The sequence below is a fragment of the Chiloscyllium plagiosum genome, unplaced genomic scaffold, assembly GCF_037043375.1.
Source record: "Chiloscyllium plagiosum isolate Xiang-an unplaced genomic scaffold, Cpla_swu_hap1 HiC_scaffold_220, whole genome shotgun sequence".
NCBI lineage: Eukaryota > Metazoa > Chordata > Chondrichthyes > Orectolobiformes > Hemiscylliidae > Chiloscyllium > Chiloscyllium plagiosum.
The window spans coordinates 157,501-172,500 of record NW_028270359.1 but is presented as its reverse complement, the minus strand read 5'-3'; the positions used below and the strand labels follow the sequence as shown (position 1 = coordinate 172,500).

The following is a 15,000-nucleotide window of genomic DNA, read 5'->3' as shown; positions in this document are numbered from 1 at the left end:
TTTCCAGTCAGTACAAATCAGTAACCAGTGACACTTAGAATTTTTTCGAGGCAGTACAAATCAGTAACCAACGACACTTAGAATTTTTTTGAGGCAGTACAAATCAGTAACCAGTGACACTTAGAATTTTTTAGGCTCAGTACAAATCAGTAACCAGTGACACTTAGAATTTTTTCCAGTCAGTACAAATCAGTAACCAAGAACACTTAGAATTTTTTCGAGGCAGTACAAATCAGTAACCAACGACACTTAGAATTTTTTTGAGTCAGTACAAATCAGTAACCAGTGACACTTAGAATTTTTTCCAGTCAGTACAAATCAGTAACCAACGACACTTAGAATTTTTTTGAGGCAGTACAAATCAGTAACCAGTGACACTTAGAATTTTTTTGATGCAGTACAAATCAGTAACCAACGACACTTAGAATTTTTTCCAGTCAGTACAAATCAGTAACCAGTGACACTTAGAATTTTTTCGAGGCAGTACAAATCAGTAACCAACGACACTTAGAATTTTTTTGAGGCAGTACAAATCAGTAACCAGTGACACTTAGAATTTTTTAGAGTCAGTACAAATCAGTAACCAGTGACACTTAGAATTTTTTTGATGCAGTACAAATCAGTAACCAACGACACTTAGAATTTTTTCCAGTCAGTACAAATCAGTAACCAGTGACACTTAGAATTTTTTTGAGTCAGTACAAATCAGTAACCAGTGACACTTAGATTTTTTAGGGTCCAAACTGTGATGGGAGCGAACTTGACTGCTCATACCGACTTTGAGTGCTCGAGGCCGGCTAGCCCAGCCGGATTTGACCCGGTGGTTACAAATCAGTAACCAGTGACACTTAGAATTTTTTTGATGCAGTACAAATCAGTAACCAACGACACTTAGAATTTTTTTGAGTCTGTAGAAGTCAGTAACCAAGTGCATTTTTGAATTGGTTACTGACTTCTCCTTTCGAGTTGCGGCTGTGGTTGGCTTCAATTAGTCGTGGGGGCTTAATTATCGCCCAGGGGAGCATGCCCCGGTAGTGTGGCCGGGGACGGAGTGCCTTTTGAAGGGGGTGTTTCTGAATTTGGATCCTTTTTGAGTAGCATTGTCGGATGGGTGTGATTTTGAAGGGTGTGTTGGCCGGCGGTGGGGCCAGGCTTAGGGTGAGTGTCCCGCCTTCGGGAGCGGACCGGCCCCCGCGTTCGGGCCGTTTCCCAAGTCGGCAAGTGGTCCAAACTGTGATGGGAGCGAACTTGACTGCTCATACCGGCTTTGCGTGCTCGGGGCCGGCTAGCCCGGCCGGATTTGACCCGGTGGTTCAGCCGAAGGTCTCGACTTTGAGAGCGGACCGGCCCCCGCGTTCGGGCCGATTTTCGTGCATTTCCCAAGTCGGCAAGTGGTCCAAACTGTGATGGGAGCGAACTTGACTGCTCATACCGACTTTGAGTGCTCGAGGCCGGCTAGCCCGGCCGGATTTGACCCGGTGGTTCAGCCGAAGGTCTCGACTTTGAGAGCGGACCGGCCCCCGCGTTGGGGCCGATTTTCGTGCATTTCCCAAGTCGGCAAGTGGTCCAAACTGTGATGGGAGCGAACCTGACTGCTCATACCGACTTTGAGTGCTCGAGGCCGGCTAGCCCGGCCGGATTTGACCCGGTGGTTACAAATCAGTAACCAACGACACTTAGAATTTTTTTGAGGCAGTACAAATCAGTAACCAGTGACACTTAGAATTTTTTAGGCTCAGTACAAATCAGTAACCAGTGACACTTAGACTTTTTTTAGGGTCCAAACTGTGATGGGAGCGAACTTGACTGCTCATACCGACTTTGAGTGCTCGGGGCCGGCTAGCCCGGCCGGATTTGACCCGGTGGTTACAAATCAGTAACCGACGACACTTAGAATTTTTTTGAGGCAGTACAAATCAGTAACCAGTGACACTTAGAATTTTTTAGGCTCAGTACAAATCAGTAACCAAGAACACTTAGAATTTTTTCGAGGCAGTACAAATCAGTAACCAACGACACTTAGAATTTTTTTGAGTCAGTACAAATCAGTAACCAGTGACACTTAGAATTTTTTCCAGTCAGTACAAATCAGTAACCAACGACACTTAGAATTTTTTTGAGTCAGTACAAATCAGTAACCAGTGACACTTAGAATTTTTTTGATGCAGTACAAATCAGTAACCAACGACACTTAGAATTTTTTCCAGTCAGTACAAATCAGTAACCAGTGACACTTAGAATTTTTTCGAGGCAGTACAAATCAGTAACCAACGACACTTAGAATTTTTTTGAGGCAGTACAAATCAGTAACCAGTGACACTTAGAATTTTTTAGGCTCAGTACAAATCAGTAACCAGTGACACTTAGAATTTTTTCCAGTCAGTACAAATCAGTAACCAAGAACACTTAGAATTTTTTCGAGGCAGTACAAATCAGTAACCAACGACACTTAGAATTTTTTTGAGTCAGTACAAATCAGTAACCAGTGACACTTAGAATTTTTTCCAGTCAGTACAAATCAGTAACCAACGACACTTAGAATTTTTTTGAGGCAGTACAAATCAGTAACCAGTGACACTTAGAATTTTTTAGAGTCAGTACAAATCAGTAACCAGTGACACTTAGAATTTTTTTGATGCAGTACAAATCAGTAACCAACGACACTTAGAATTTTTTCCAGTCAGTACAAATCAGTAACCAGTGACACTTAGAATTTTTTTGAGTCAGTACAAATCAGTAACCAGTGACACTTAGATTTTTTAGGGTCCAAACTGTGATGGGAGCGAACTTGACTGCTCATACCGACTTTGAGTGCTCGAGGCCGGCTAGCCCAGCCGGATTTGACCCGGTGGTTACAAATCAGTAACCAGTGACACTTAGAATTTTTTCGAGGCAGTACAAATCAGTAACCAGTGACACTTAGAATTTTTTCGAGGCAGTACAAATCAGTAACCAGTGACACTTAGAATTTTTTAGGCTCAGTACAAATCAGTAACCAACGACACTTAGAATTTTTTTGAGTCAGTACAAATCAGTAACCAGTGACACTTAGAATTTTTTTGAGGCAGTACAAATCAGTAACCAACGACACTTAGAATTTTTTTGATGCAGTACAAATCAGTAACCAAGGACACTTAGAATTTTTTAGAGTCAGTACAAATCAGTAACCAGTGACACTTAGAATTTTTTTGAGGCAGTACAAATCAGTAACCAGTGACACTTAGAATTTTTTCCAGTCAGTACAAATCAGTAACCAACGACACTTAGAATTTTTTTGAGTCAGTACAAATCAGTAACCAGTGACACTTAGAATTTTTTAGGCTCAGTACAAATCAGTAACCAGTGACACTTAGAATTTTTTAGGCTCAGTACAAATCAGTAACCAACGACACTTAGAATTTTTTAGGCTCAGTACAAATCAGTAACCAACGACACTTAGAATTTTTTAGGCTCAGTACAAATCAGTAACCAGTGACACTTAGAATTTTTTAGGCTCAGTACAAATCAGTAACCAACGACACTTAGAATTTTTTAGGCTCAGTACAAATCAGTAACCAACGACACTTAGAATTTTTTAGGCTCAGTACAAATCAGTAACCAACGACACTTAGAATTTTTTCCAGTCAGTACAAATCAGTAACCAAGGACACTTAGAATTTTTTAGAGTCAGTACAAATCAGTAACCAGTGACACTTAGAATTTTTTAGGCTCAGTACAAATCAGTAACCAGTGACACTTAGAATTTTTTAGGCTCAGTACAAATCAGTAACCAACGACACTTAGAATTTTTTCCAGTCAGTACAAATCAGTAACCAAGAACACTTAGAATTTTTTTGAGGCAGTACAAATCAGTAACCAACGACACTTAGAATTTTTTTGAGTCAGTACAAATCAGTAACCAGTGACACTTAGAATTTTTTTTGATGCAGTACAAATCAGTAACCAACGACACTTAGAATTTTTTCCAGTCAGTACAAATCAGTAACCAAGGACACTTAGAATTTTTTAGGCTCAGTACAAATCAGTAACCAGTGACACTTAGAATTTTTTAGGCTCAGTACAAATCAGTAACCAGTGACACTTAGAATTTTTAGGGTCCAAACTGTGATGGGAGCGAACTTGACTGCTCATACCGACTTTGAGTGCTCGAGGCCGGCTAGCCCAGCCGGATTTGACCCGGTGGTTACAAATCAGTAACCAGTGACACTTAGAATTTTTTCGAGGCAGTACAAATCAGTAACCAGTGACACTTAGAATTTTTTAGGCTCAGTACAAATCAGTAACCAACGACACTTAGAATTTTTTTGAGTCAGTACAAATCAGTAACCAGTGACACTTAGAATTTTTTTGATGCAGTACAAATCAGTAACCAACGACACTTAGAATTTTTTCCAGTCAGTACAAATCAGTAACCAGTGACACTTAGAATTTTTTCGAGGCAGTACAAATCAGTAACCAACGACACTTAGAATTTTTTTGAGGCAGTACAAATCAGTAACCAGTGACACTTAGAATTTTTTAGGCTCAGTACAAATCAGTAACCAGTGACACTTAGAATTTTTTCCAGTCAGTACAAATCAGTAACCAAGAACACTTAGAATTTTTTCGAGGCAGTACAAATCAGTAACCAACGACACTTAGAATTTTTTTGAGTCAGTACAAATCAGTAACCAGTGACACTTAGAATTTTTTCCAGTCAGTACAAATCAGTAACCAACGACACTTAGAATTTTTTTGAGGCAGTACAAATCAGTAACCAGTGACACTTAGAATTTTTTAGAGTCAGTACAAATCAGTAACCAGTGACACTTAGAATTTTTTTGATGCAGTACAAATCAGTAACCAAGGACACTTAGAATTTTTTAGAGTCAGTACAAATCAGTAACCAGTGACACTTAGAATTTTTTTGAGGCAGTACAAATCAGTAACCAGTGACACTTAGAATTTTTTCCAGTCAGTACAAATCAGTAACCAACGACACTTAGAATTTTTTTGAGTCAGTACAAATCAGTAACCAGTGACACTTAGAATTTTTTAGGCTCAGTACAAATCAGTAACCAGTGACACTTAGAATTTTTTAGGCTCAGTACAAATCAGTAACCAACGACACTTAGAATTTTTTTGAGTCTGTAGAAGTCAGTAACCAAGTGCATTTTTGAATTGGTTACTGACTTCTCCTTTCGAGTTGCGGCTGTGGTTGGCTTCAATTAGTCGTGGGGGCTTAATTATCGCCCAGGGGAGCATGCCCCGGTAGTGTGGCCGGGGACGGAGTGCCTTTTGAAGGGGGTGTTTCTGAATTTGGATCCTTTTTGAGTAGCATTGTCGGATGGGTGTGATTTTGAAGGGTGTGTTGGCCGGCGGTGGGGCCAGGCTTAGGGTGAGTGTCCCGCCTTCGGGAGCGGACCGGCCCCCGCGTTCGGGCCGATTTTCGTGCATTTCCCAAGTCGGCAAGTGGTCCAAACTGTGATGGGAGCGAACTTGACTGCTCATACCGGCTTTGCGTGCTCGGGGCCGGCTAGCCCGGCCGGATTTGACCCGGTGGTTCAGCCGAAGGTCTCGACTTTGAGAGCGGACCGGCCCCCGCGTTCGGGCCGATTTTCGTGCATTTCCCAAGTCGGCAAGTGGTCCAAACTGTGATGGGAGCGAACTTGACTGCTCATACCGACTTTGAGTGCTCGAGGCCGGCTAGCCCGGCCGGATTTGACCCGGTGGTTCAGCCGAAGGTCTCGACTTTGAGAGCGGACCGGCCCCCGCGTTGGGGCCGATTTTCGTGCATTTCCCAAGTCGGCAAGTGGTCCAAACTGTGATGGGAGCGAACCTGACTGCTCATACCGACTTTGAGTGCTCGAGGCCGGCTAGCCCGGCCGGATTTGACCCGGTGGTTACAAATCAGTAACCAACGACACTTAGAATTTTTTTGAGGCAGTACAAATCAGTAACCAGTGACACTTAGAATTTTTTAGGCTCAGTACAAATCAGTAACCAGTGACACTTAGACTTTTTTTAGGGTCCAAACTGTGATGGGAGCGAACTTGACTGCTCATACCGACTTTGAGTGCTCGGGGCCGGCTAGCCCGGCCGGATTTGACCCGGTGGTTACAAATCAGTAACCGACGACACTTAGAATTTTTTTGAGGCAGTACAAATCAGTAACCAGTGACACTTAGAATTTTTTAGGCTCAGTACAAATCAGTAACCAGTGACACTTAGAATTTTTTCCAGTCAGTACAAATCAGTAACCAAGAACACTTAGAATATTTTTGAGGCAGTACAAATCAGTAACCAACGACACTTAGAATTTTTTTGAGTCAGTACAAATCAGTAACCAGTGACACTTAGAATTTTTTTGATGCAGTACAAATCAGTAACCAACGACACTTAGAATTTTTTTGATGCAGTACAAATCAGTAACCAAGGACACTTAGAATTTTTTAGAGTCAGTACAAATCAGTAACCAACGACACTTAGAATTTTTTTGATGCAGTACAAATCAGTAACCAACGACACTTAGAATTTTTTCCAGTCAGTACAAATCAGTAACCAGTGACACTTAGAATTTTTTTGAGTCAGTACAAATCAGTAACCAGTGACACTTAGATTTTTTAGGGTCCAAACTGTGCTGGGAGCGAACTTGACTGCTCATACCGACTTTGAGTGCTCGAGGCCGGCTAGCCCAGCCGGATTTGACCCGGTGGTTCAGCCGAAGGTCTCGACTTTGAGAGCGGACCGGCCCCCGCGTTCGGGCCGATTTTCATGCATTTCCCAAGTCGGCAAGTGGTCCAAACTGTGATGGGAGCGAACTTGACTGCTCATACCGACTTTGAGTGCTCGAGGCCGGCTAGCCCGGCCGGATTTGACCCGGTGGTTCAGCCGAAGGTCTCGACTTTGAGAGCGGACCGGCCCCCGCGTTGGGGCCGATTTTCGTGCATTTCCCAAGTCGGCAAGTGGTCCAAACTGTGATGGGAGCGAACCTGACTGCTCATACCGACTTTGAGTGCTCGGGGCCGGCTAGACCAGCCGGATTTGACCCGGTGGTTACAAATCAGTAAACAACGTCACTTAGAATTTATTTCAGTCAGTACAAATCAGTAACCATCGACACTTAGAATTTTTTTGAATCAGTACAAATCAGTAACCAGTGACACTTAGAATTTTTTAGGGTCCAGACTGTGATGGGAGCGAACTTGACTGCTCATACCGACTTTGAGTGCTCGAGGCCGGCTAGCCCGGCCGGATTTGACCCGGTGGTTACAAATCAGTAACCAACGACACTTAGAATTTTATTCAGTCAGTACAAATCAGTCACCAGTGACACTTAGAATTTTTTAGGGTCCAGACTGTGATGGGAGCGAACTTGACTGCTCATACCGACTTTGAGTGCTCGAGGCCGGCTAGCCCGGCCGGATTTGACCCGGTGGTTACAAATCAGTAACCAACGACACTTAGAATTTTTTCGAGTCAGTACAAATCAGTAACCAGTGACACTTAGATTTTTTAGGGTCCAAACTGTGATGGGAGCGAACTTGACTGCTCATACCGACTTTGAGTGCTCGAGGCCGGCTAGCCCGGCCGGATTTGACCCGGTGGTTCTGCCGAAGGTCTCGCCTTCGAGAGCGGACCCTGCCACCGTGTTCAGGCCGAGTTTCATGCATTTCCAACGTTGGGAAATCAGTAACCAGAAAAACTTAGAAAAAATGCCCAAAAAGAAGAAATCAGTAACCAGAAAAACTTAGAAAAATGCCCGAAAATGAGAAATGAGTAACCAGAAAAACTTAGAAAAATGCCCAAAAAGAAGAAATGAGTAACCAGAAAAACTTAGAAAAATGCCCAAAAAGAAGAAATGAGTAACCAGAAAAACTTAGAAAAATGCCCAAAAAGAAGAAATCAGTAACTAGAAAAACTTAGAAAAATGCCCGAAAATGAGAAATGAGTAACCAGAAAAACTTAGAAAAATGCCCAAAAAGAAGAAATCAGTAACTAGAAAAACTTAGAAAAATGCCCAAAAATAAGAAATGAGTAACCAGAAAAACTTAGAAAAATGCCCAAAAAGAAGAAATCAGTAACTAGAAAAACTTAGAAAAATGCCCGAAAATGAGAAATGAGTAACCAGAAAAACTTAGAAAAATGCCCAAAAAGAAGAAATGAGTAACCAGAAAAACTTAGAAAAATGCCCAAAAAGAAGAAATGAGTAACCAGAAAAACTTAGAAAAATGCCCAAAAAGAAGAAATCAGTAACTAGAAAAACTTAGAAAAATGCCCAAAAATAAGAAATGAGTAACCAGAAAAACTTAGAAAAATGCCCAAAAAGAAGAAATCAGTAACTAGAAAAACTTAGAAAAATGCCCGAAAATGAGAAATGAGTAACCAGAAAAACTTAGAAAAATGCCCAAAAAGAAGAAATGAGTAACCAGAAAAACTTAGAAAAATGCCCAAAAAGAAGAAATGAGTAACCAGAAAAACTTAGAAAAATGCCCAAAAAGAAGAAATGAGTAACCAGAAAAACTTAGAAAAATGCCCAAAAAGAAGAAATCAGTAACTAGAAAAACTTAGAAAAATGCCCAAAAATAAGAAATGAGTAACCAGAAAAACTTAGAAAAATGCCCAAAAAGAAGAAATCAGTAACTAGAAAAACTTAGAAAAATGCCCGAAAATGAGAAATGAGTAACCAGAAAAACTTAGAAAAATGCCCAAAAAGAAGAAATGAGTAACCAGAAAAACTTAGAAAAATGCCCAAAAAGAAGAAATGAGTAACCAGAAAAACTTAGAAAAATGCCCAAAAAGAAGAAATGAGTAACCAGAAAAACTTAGAAAAATGCCCAAAAAGAAGAAATCAGTAACTAGAAAAACTTAGAAAAATGCCCGAAAATGAGAAATGAGTAACCAGAAAAACTTAGAAAAATGCCCAAAAAGAAGAAATGAGTAACCAGAAAAACTTAGAAAAATGCCCAAAAAGAAGAAATGAGTAACCAGAAAAACTTAGAAAAATGCCCAAAAAGAAGAAATCAGTAACTAGAAAAACTTAGAAAAATGCCCAAAAATAAGAAATGAGTAACCAGAAAAACTTAGAAAAATGCCCAAAAAGAAGAAATCAGTAACTAGAAAAACTTAGAAAAATGCCCGAAAATGAGAAATGAGTAACCAGAAAAACTTAGAAAAATGCCCAAAAAGAAGAAATGAGTAACCAGAAAAACTTAGAAAAATGCCCAAAAAGAAGAAATGAGTAACCAGAAAAACTTAGAAAAATGCCCAAAAAGAAGAAATGAGTAACCAGAAAAACTTAGAAAAATGCCCAAAAAGAAGAAATCAGTAACTAGAAAAACTTAGAAAAATGCCCAAAAATAAGAAATGAGTAACCAGAAAAACTTAGAAAAATGCCCAAAAAGAAGAAATCAGTAACTAGAAAAACTTAGAAAAATGCCCGAAAATGAGAAATGAGTAACCAGAAAAACTTAGAAAAATGCCCAAAAAGAAGAAATGAGTAACCAGAAAAACTTAGAAAAATGCCCAAAAAGAAGAAATGAGTAACCAGAAAAACTTAGAAAAATGCCCAAAAAGAAGAAATGAGTAACCAGAAAAACTTAGAAAAATGCCCAAAAAGAAGAAATCAGTAACTAGAAAAACTTAGAAAAATGCCCGAAAATGAGAAATGAGTAACCAGAAAAACTTAGAAAAATGCCCAAAAAGAAGAAATGAGTAACCAGAAAAACTTAGAAAAATGCCCAAAAAGAAGAAATGAGTAACCAGAAAAACTTAGAAAAATGCCCAAAAAGAAGAAATCAGTAACTAGAAAAACTTAGAAAAATGCCCAAAAATAAGAAATGAGTAACCAGAAAAACTTAGAAAAATGCCCAAAAAGAAGAAATCAGTAACTAGAAAAACTTAGAAAAATGCCCGAAAATGAGAAATGAGTAACCAGAAAAACTTAGAAAAATGCCCAAAAAGAAGAAATGAGTAACCAGAAAAACTTAGAAAAATGCCCAAAAAGAAGAAATGAGTAACCAGAAAAACTTAGAAAAATGCCCAAAAAGAAGAAATGAGTAACCAGAAAAACTTAGAAAAATGCCCAAAAAGAAGAAATCAGTAACTAGAAAAACTTAGAAAAATGCCCAAAAATAAGAAATGAGTAACCAGAAAAACTTAGAAAAATGCCCAAAAAGAAGAAATCAGTAACTAGAAAAACTTAGAAAAATGCCCGAAAATGAGAAATGAGTAACCAGAAAAACTTAGAAAAATGCCCAAAAAGAAGAAATGAGTAACCAGAAAAACTTAGAAAAATGCCCAAAAAGAAGAAATGAGTAACCAGAAAAACTTAGAAAAATGCCCAAAAAGAAGAAATGAGTAACCAGAAAAACTTAGAAAAATGCCCAAAAAGAAGAAATCAGTAACTAGAAAAACTTAGAAAAATGCCCGAAAATGAGAAATGAGTAACCAGAAAAACTTAGAAAAATGCCCAAAAAGAAGAAATGAGTAACCAGAAAAACTTAGAAAAATGCCCAAAAAGAAGAAATGAGTAACCAGAAAAACTTAGAAAAATGCCCAAAAAGAAGAAATCAGTAACTAGAAAAACTTAGAAAAATGCCCGAAAATGAGAAATGAGTAACCAGAAAAACTTAGAAAAATGCCCAAAAAGAAGAAATCAGTAACTAGAAAAACTTAGAAAAATGCCCGAAAATGAGAAATGAGTAACCAGAAAAACTTAGAAAAATGATCAAAAATAATAAATCAGTAACCAGAAAAACTTAGGAAAAAACACTTAGAAAATTTTTCAGCAAAGTGTGAAAAATATTCTAAGTGTCAGCGGAGGAAAGTGCCGAAGCATCGGGAAAGATTCACAAACTCGCGCCGAACATGTGTTCCGAAGTGCCGCAGGAACTGTGTGAATTGAGCCCGGCAAATGGCCAACTGTCATTTTGTGTCTGCAGCCCGAAAACTTTAACTTTGTCTGTCGCGGAAGTCCCGAGCGGGAAAAATCCAAACGGTTTTGCGGGGATCGAGTTCCAGAGCGATGCAGTCAAATTTGAAATTCAGACCCATTCAGTGCCACTTGCATTTGTTACACAGTGAGGTTGGCGGGGTACCCGGAGATTTCTGGGAACACGATTTTTAGAACAAAATGGCGGCGCGGGACCTTTTTGAAAGGCATCCGAAAAACGGTTCCACGGGCATAGCACTCTAATGGCGGGTATGAGTGCATGCTGGAGAGCTCTTGGAAGTCGAATTTTTGACACTTTGTCAATTTTTTGACAGAATTGCCAAACTCTCCCTGTCTGTTCTAAGAGTCGGTCAGAGACCTGTGTGGAGGTCTCTTGACACGATTGGAGGGCGGGCAAATCCCCACGTTGACTCCGGCCGTCCCTCCACAGGCGCTCGTGTCCAAAATGAAGGCGAGAGACGCGAGTGGCCTGGTTCCCTTGGGTGCTGCCAGGAAGGATGCGGGCTGACCCTTGCCTGAGCACTCCCTAAAGCCTCTTACGAGTCGAGGGCCGGCCTCGGGCGCCGCACGACCGGCTCTGGGAGTGGGTGGCCGCTATTGTGAATAGGCTGGTCCTTCCCGCTGCCACCCGGCCAAGTGCGACGGCTCTGCCGCCCTGCGGTGCTCGTCACCCAGGTTTGGGGAACTCGGTCAGAGGCTGTGGCGGGGGGTCTCTTGACACGATTGGAGGACGGGCCATCCCCACGTTGACTCCGGCCGTCCCTCCACAGGCGCTCGTGTCCAAAATGAAGGCGAGAGACGCGAGTGGCCTGGTTCCCTTGGGTGCTGCCAGGAAGGGTGCGGGCTGACCCTTGCCTGAGCACTCCGTAAAGCCTCTTACGAGTCGAGGGCCGGCCTCGGGCGCCGCACGACCGGCTCTGGGAGTGGGTGGCCGCTATTGTGAATAGGCTGGTCCTTCCTGCTGCCATCCGGCCAAGTGCGACGGCTCTGCCGCCCTGCGCTGCTCGTCACCCAGGTTTGGGGAACTCGGTCAGAGGCCGTGGCGGGGGGTCTCTTGACACGATTGGAGGACGGGCCATCCCCACGTTGACTCCGGCCGTCCCTCCACAGGCGCTCGTGTCCAAAATGAAGGCGAGAGACGCGAGTGGCCTGGATCCCTTGGGTGCCGCCAGGAAGGGTGTGGGCTGACCCTTGCCTGAGCACACGTTAAAGCCTCTTACGAGTCGAGGGCCGGCCTCGGGCGCCGCACGACCGGCTCTGGGAGTGGGTGGCCGCTATTGTGAATAGGCTGGTCCTTCCCGCTGCCATCCGGCCAAGTGCGACGGCTCTGCCGCCCTGCGGTGCTCGTCACCCAGGTTTGGGGAACTCGGTCAGAGGCCGGTGCGGGGGGTCTCTTGACACGATTGGAGGACGGGCCATCCCCACGTTGACTCCGGCCGTCCCTCCACAGGCGCTCGTGTCCAAAATGAAGGCGAGAGACGCGAGTGGCCTGGATCCCTTGGGTGCCGCCAGGAAGGGTGTGGGCTGACCCTTGCCTGAGCACACGTTAAAGCCCCTTACGAGTCGAGGGACGGCCTCGGGCGCCGCACGACCGGCTCTGGGAGTGGGTGGCCGCTATTGTGTATAGGCTGGTCCTTCCCGCTGCCATCCGGCCAAGTGCGACGGCGCTGCCGCCCTGCGGTGCTCGTCACCCAGGTTTGGGGAACTCGGTCAGAGGCCGGTGCGGGGGGTCTCTTGACACGATTGGAGGACGGGCCACCCCCACGTTGACTCCGGCCGTCCGTCCACAGGCGCTCGTGTCCAAAATGAAGGCGAGAGACGCGAGTGGCCTGGATCCCTTGGGTGCCGCCAGGAAGGGTGTGGGCTGACCCTTGCCTGAGCACACGTTAAAGCCCCTTACGAGTCGAGGGACGGCCTCGGGCGCCGCACGACCGGCTCTGGGAGTGGGTGGCCGCTATTGTGTATAGGCTGGTCCTTCCCGCTGCCATCCGGCCAAGTGCGACGGCGCTGCCGCCCTGCGGTGCTCGTCACCCAGGTTTGGGGAACTCGGTCAGAGGCCGGTGCAGGGGTCTCTTGACACGATTGGAGGACGGGCCACCCCCACGTTGACTCCGGCCGTCCGTCCACAGGCGCTCGTGTCCAAAATGAAGGCGAGAGACGCGAGTGGCCTGGATCCCTTGGGTGCCGCCAGGAAGGGTGTAGGCTGGCCCTTGCCTGAGCACACTGTAAAGCCTCTTACGAGTCGAGGGTCGGCCTCGGGCGCCGCACGACCGGCTCTGGGAGTGGGTGGCCGCTATTGTGAATAGGCTGGTCCTTCCCGCTGCCATCCGGCCAAGTGCGACGGCTCTGCCGCCCTGCGCTGCTCGTCACCCAGGTTTGGGGAACTCGGTCAGAGGCCGGTGCGGGGGGTCTCTTGACACGATTGGAGGACGGGCCATCCCCACGTTGACTCCGGCCGTCCGTCCACAGGCGCTCGTGTCCAAAATGAAGGCGAGAGACGCGAGTGGCCTGGATCCCTTGGGTGCCGCCAGGAAGGGTGCGGGCTGACCCTTGCCTGAGCACACGTTAAAGCCTCTTACGAGTCGAGGGTCGGCCTCGGGTGCCGCACGACCGGCTCTGGGAGTGGGTGGCCGCTATTGTGAATAGGCTGGTCCTTCCCGCTGCCACCCGGCCAAGTGCGACGGCTCTGCCGCCCTGCGGTGCTCGTCACCCAGGTTTGTGCAACTCGGTCAGAGGCCGGGGCGGAGGTCTCTTGACACGATTGGAGGACGGGCCATCCCCACGTTGAATCCGGACGTCCCTCCACAGGCGCTCGTGTCGAAAATGAAAGGCGAGAGAGACGTGAGTGGCCTTGGTTCCCTTTGGGTGTTGCCAGGAAGGATGCGGGCTGACCCTTGCCTGAGCACACCCATGTTTGTGCAACTCGGTCAGAGGCCGGGGCAGAGGTCTCTTGAAACGACTGGAGGGCGGGCAATCCCCACGTTGAATCCGGCCGTCCCTCCACAGGCGCTCGTGCCGAAATTGAAGGCGAGAGAGGCGAGTGGCCTTGCTTCCCTTGTGTGTTGCCAGGAAGGATGTGGTCTGACCCTTGCCTGAGCACACCAAGGTTTGTGCAACTCAGTCAGAGGCCGGGGGCAGAGGTCTCTTGAAACGACTGGAGGGCGGGCAATCCCCACGTTGAATCCGGCCGTCCCTCCACAGGCGCTCGTGCCGAAATTGAAGGCGAGAGAGGCGAGTGGCCTTGCTTCCCTTGTGTGTTGCCAGGAAGGATGTGGTCTGACCCTTGCCTGAGCACACCAAGGTTTGTGCAACTCAGTCAGAGGCCGGGGGCAGAGGTCTCTTGAAACGACTGGAGGGCGGGCAATCCCCACGTTGTATCCGGCCGTCCCTCCACAGGCGCTCGTGTCGAAAATGAAAGGCGAGAGACGCGAGTGGCCTTGGTTCCCTTGGGTGTTGCCAGGAAGGATGTGGTCTGACCCTTGCCTGAGCACACCAAGGTTTGTGCAACTCAGTCAGAGGCCGGGGCAGAGGTCTCTTGGAACGATTGGAGGGCGGGCAATCCCCACGTTGAACCCAGCCGTCCCTCCACAGGCGCTCGTGTCGAAAATGAAAGGCGAGAGACGCGAGTGGCCTTGGGTGTTGCCAGGAAGGATGAGGGCTGCCCCTTGCCTGAGCACACCAAGGTTTGTGCAACTCCGTTCAGAGGCCGGGGCAGAGGTCTCTTGAAACGACTGGAGGGCGGGCAATCCCCACGTTGTATCCGGCCGTCCCTCCACAGGCGCTCGTGTCGAAAATGAAAGGCGAGAGAGGCGAGTGGCCTTGGTTCCCTTGGGTGTTGCCAGGAAGGATGTGGTCTGACCCTTGCCTGAGCACACCAAGGTTTGTGCAACTCAGTCAGAGGCCGGGGCAGAGGTCTCTTGGAACGATTGGAGGGCGGGCAATCCCCACGTTGAATCCGGCCGTCCCTCCACAGGCGCTCGTGTCGAAAATGAAAGGCGAGAGACGCGAGTGGCCTTGCTTGCCTTGGGTGTTGCCAGGAAGGATGTGGTCTGACCCTTGCCTGAGCA

General features: G+C 45.7%; 1 long non-coding RNA gene across 1 annotated transcript; it reads left to right on the top strand.

The window, feature by feature from the left end:
* The first annotated feature begins 11,113 nt into the window (after positions 1 to 11,113).
* On the top strand, positions 11,114 to 13,849 carry LOC148133748 (uncharacterized). Its single transcript, XR_015756155.1, has 2 exons — positions 11,114 to 11,948; positions 12,629 to 13,849. It is a non-coding gene; the product is annotated as an uncharacterized LOC148133748 (long non-coding RNA).
* Positions 13,850 to 15,000: the final 1,151 nt, after the last annotated feature.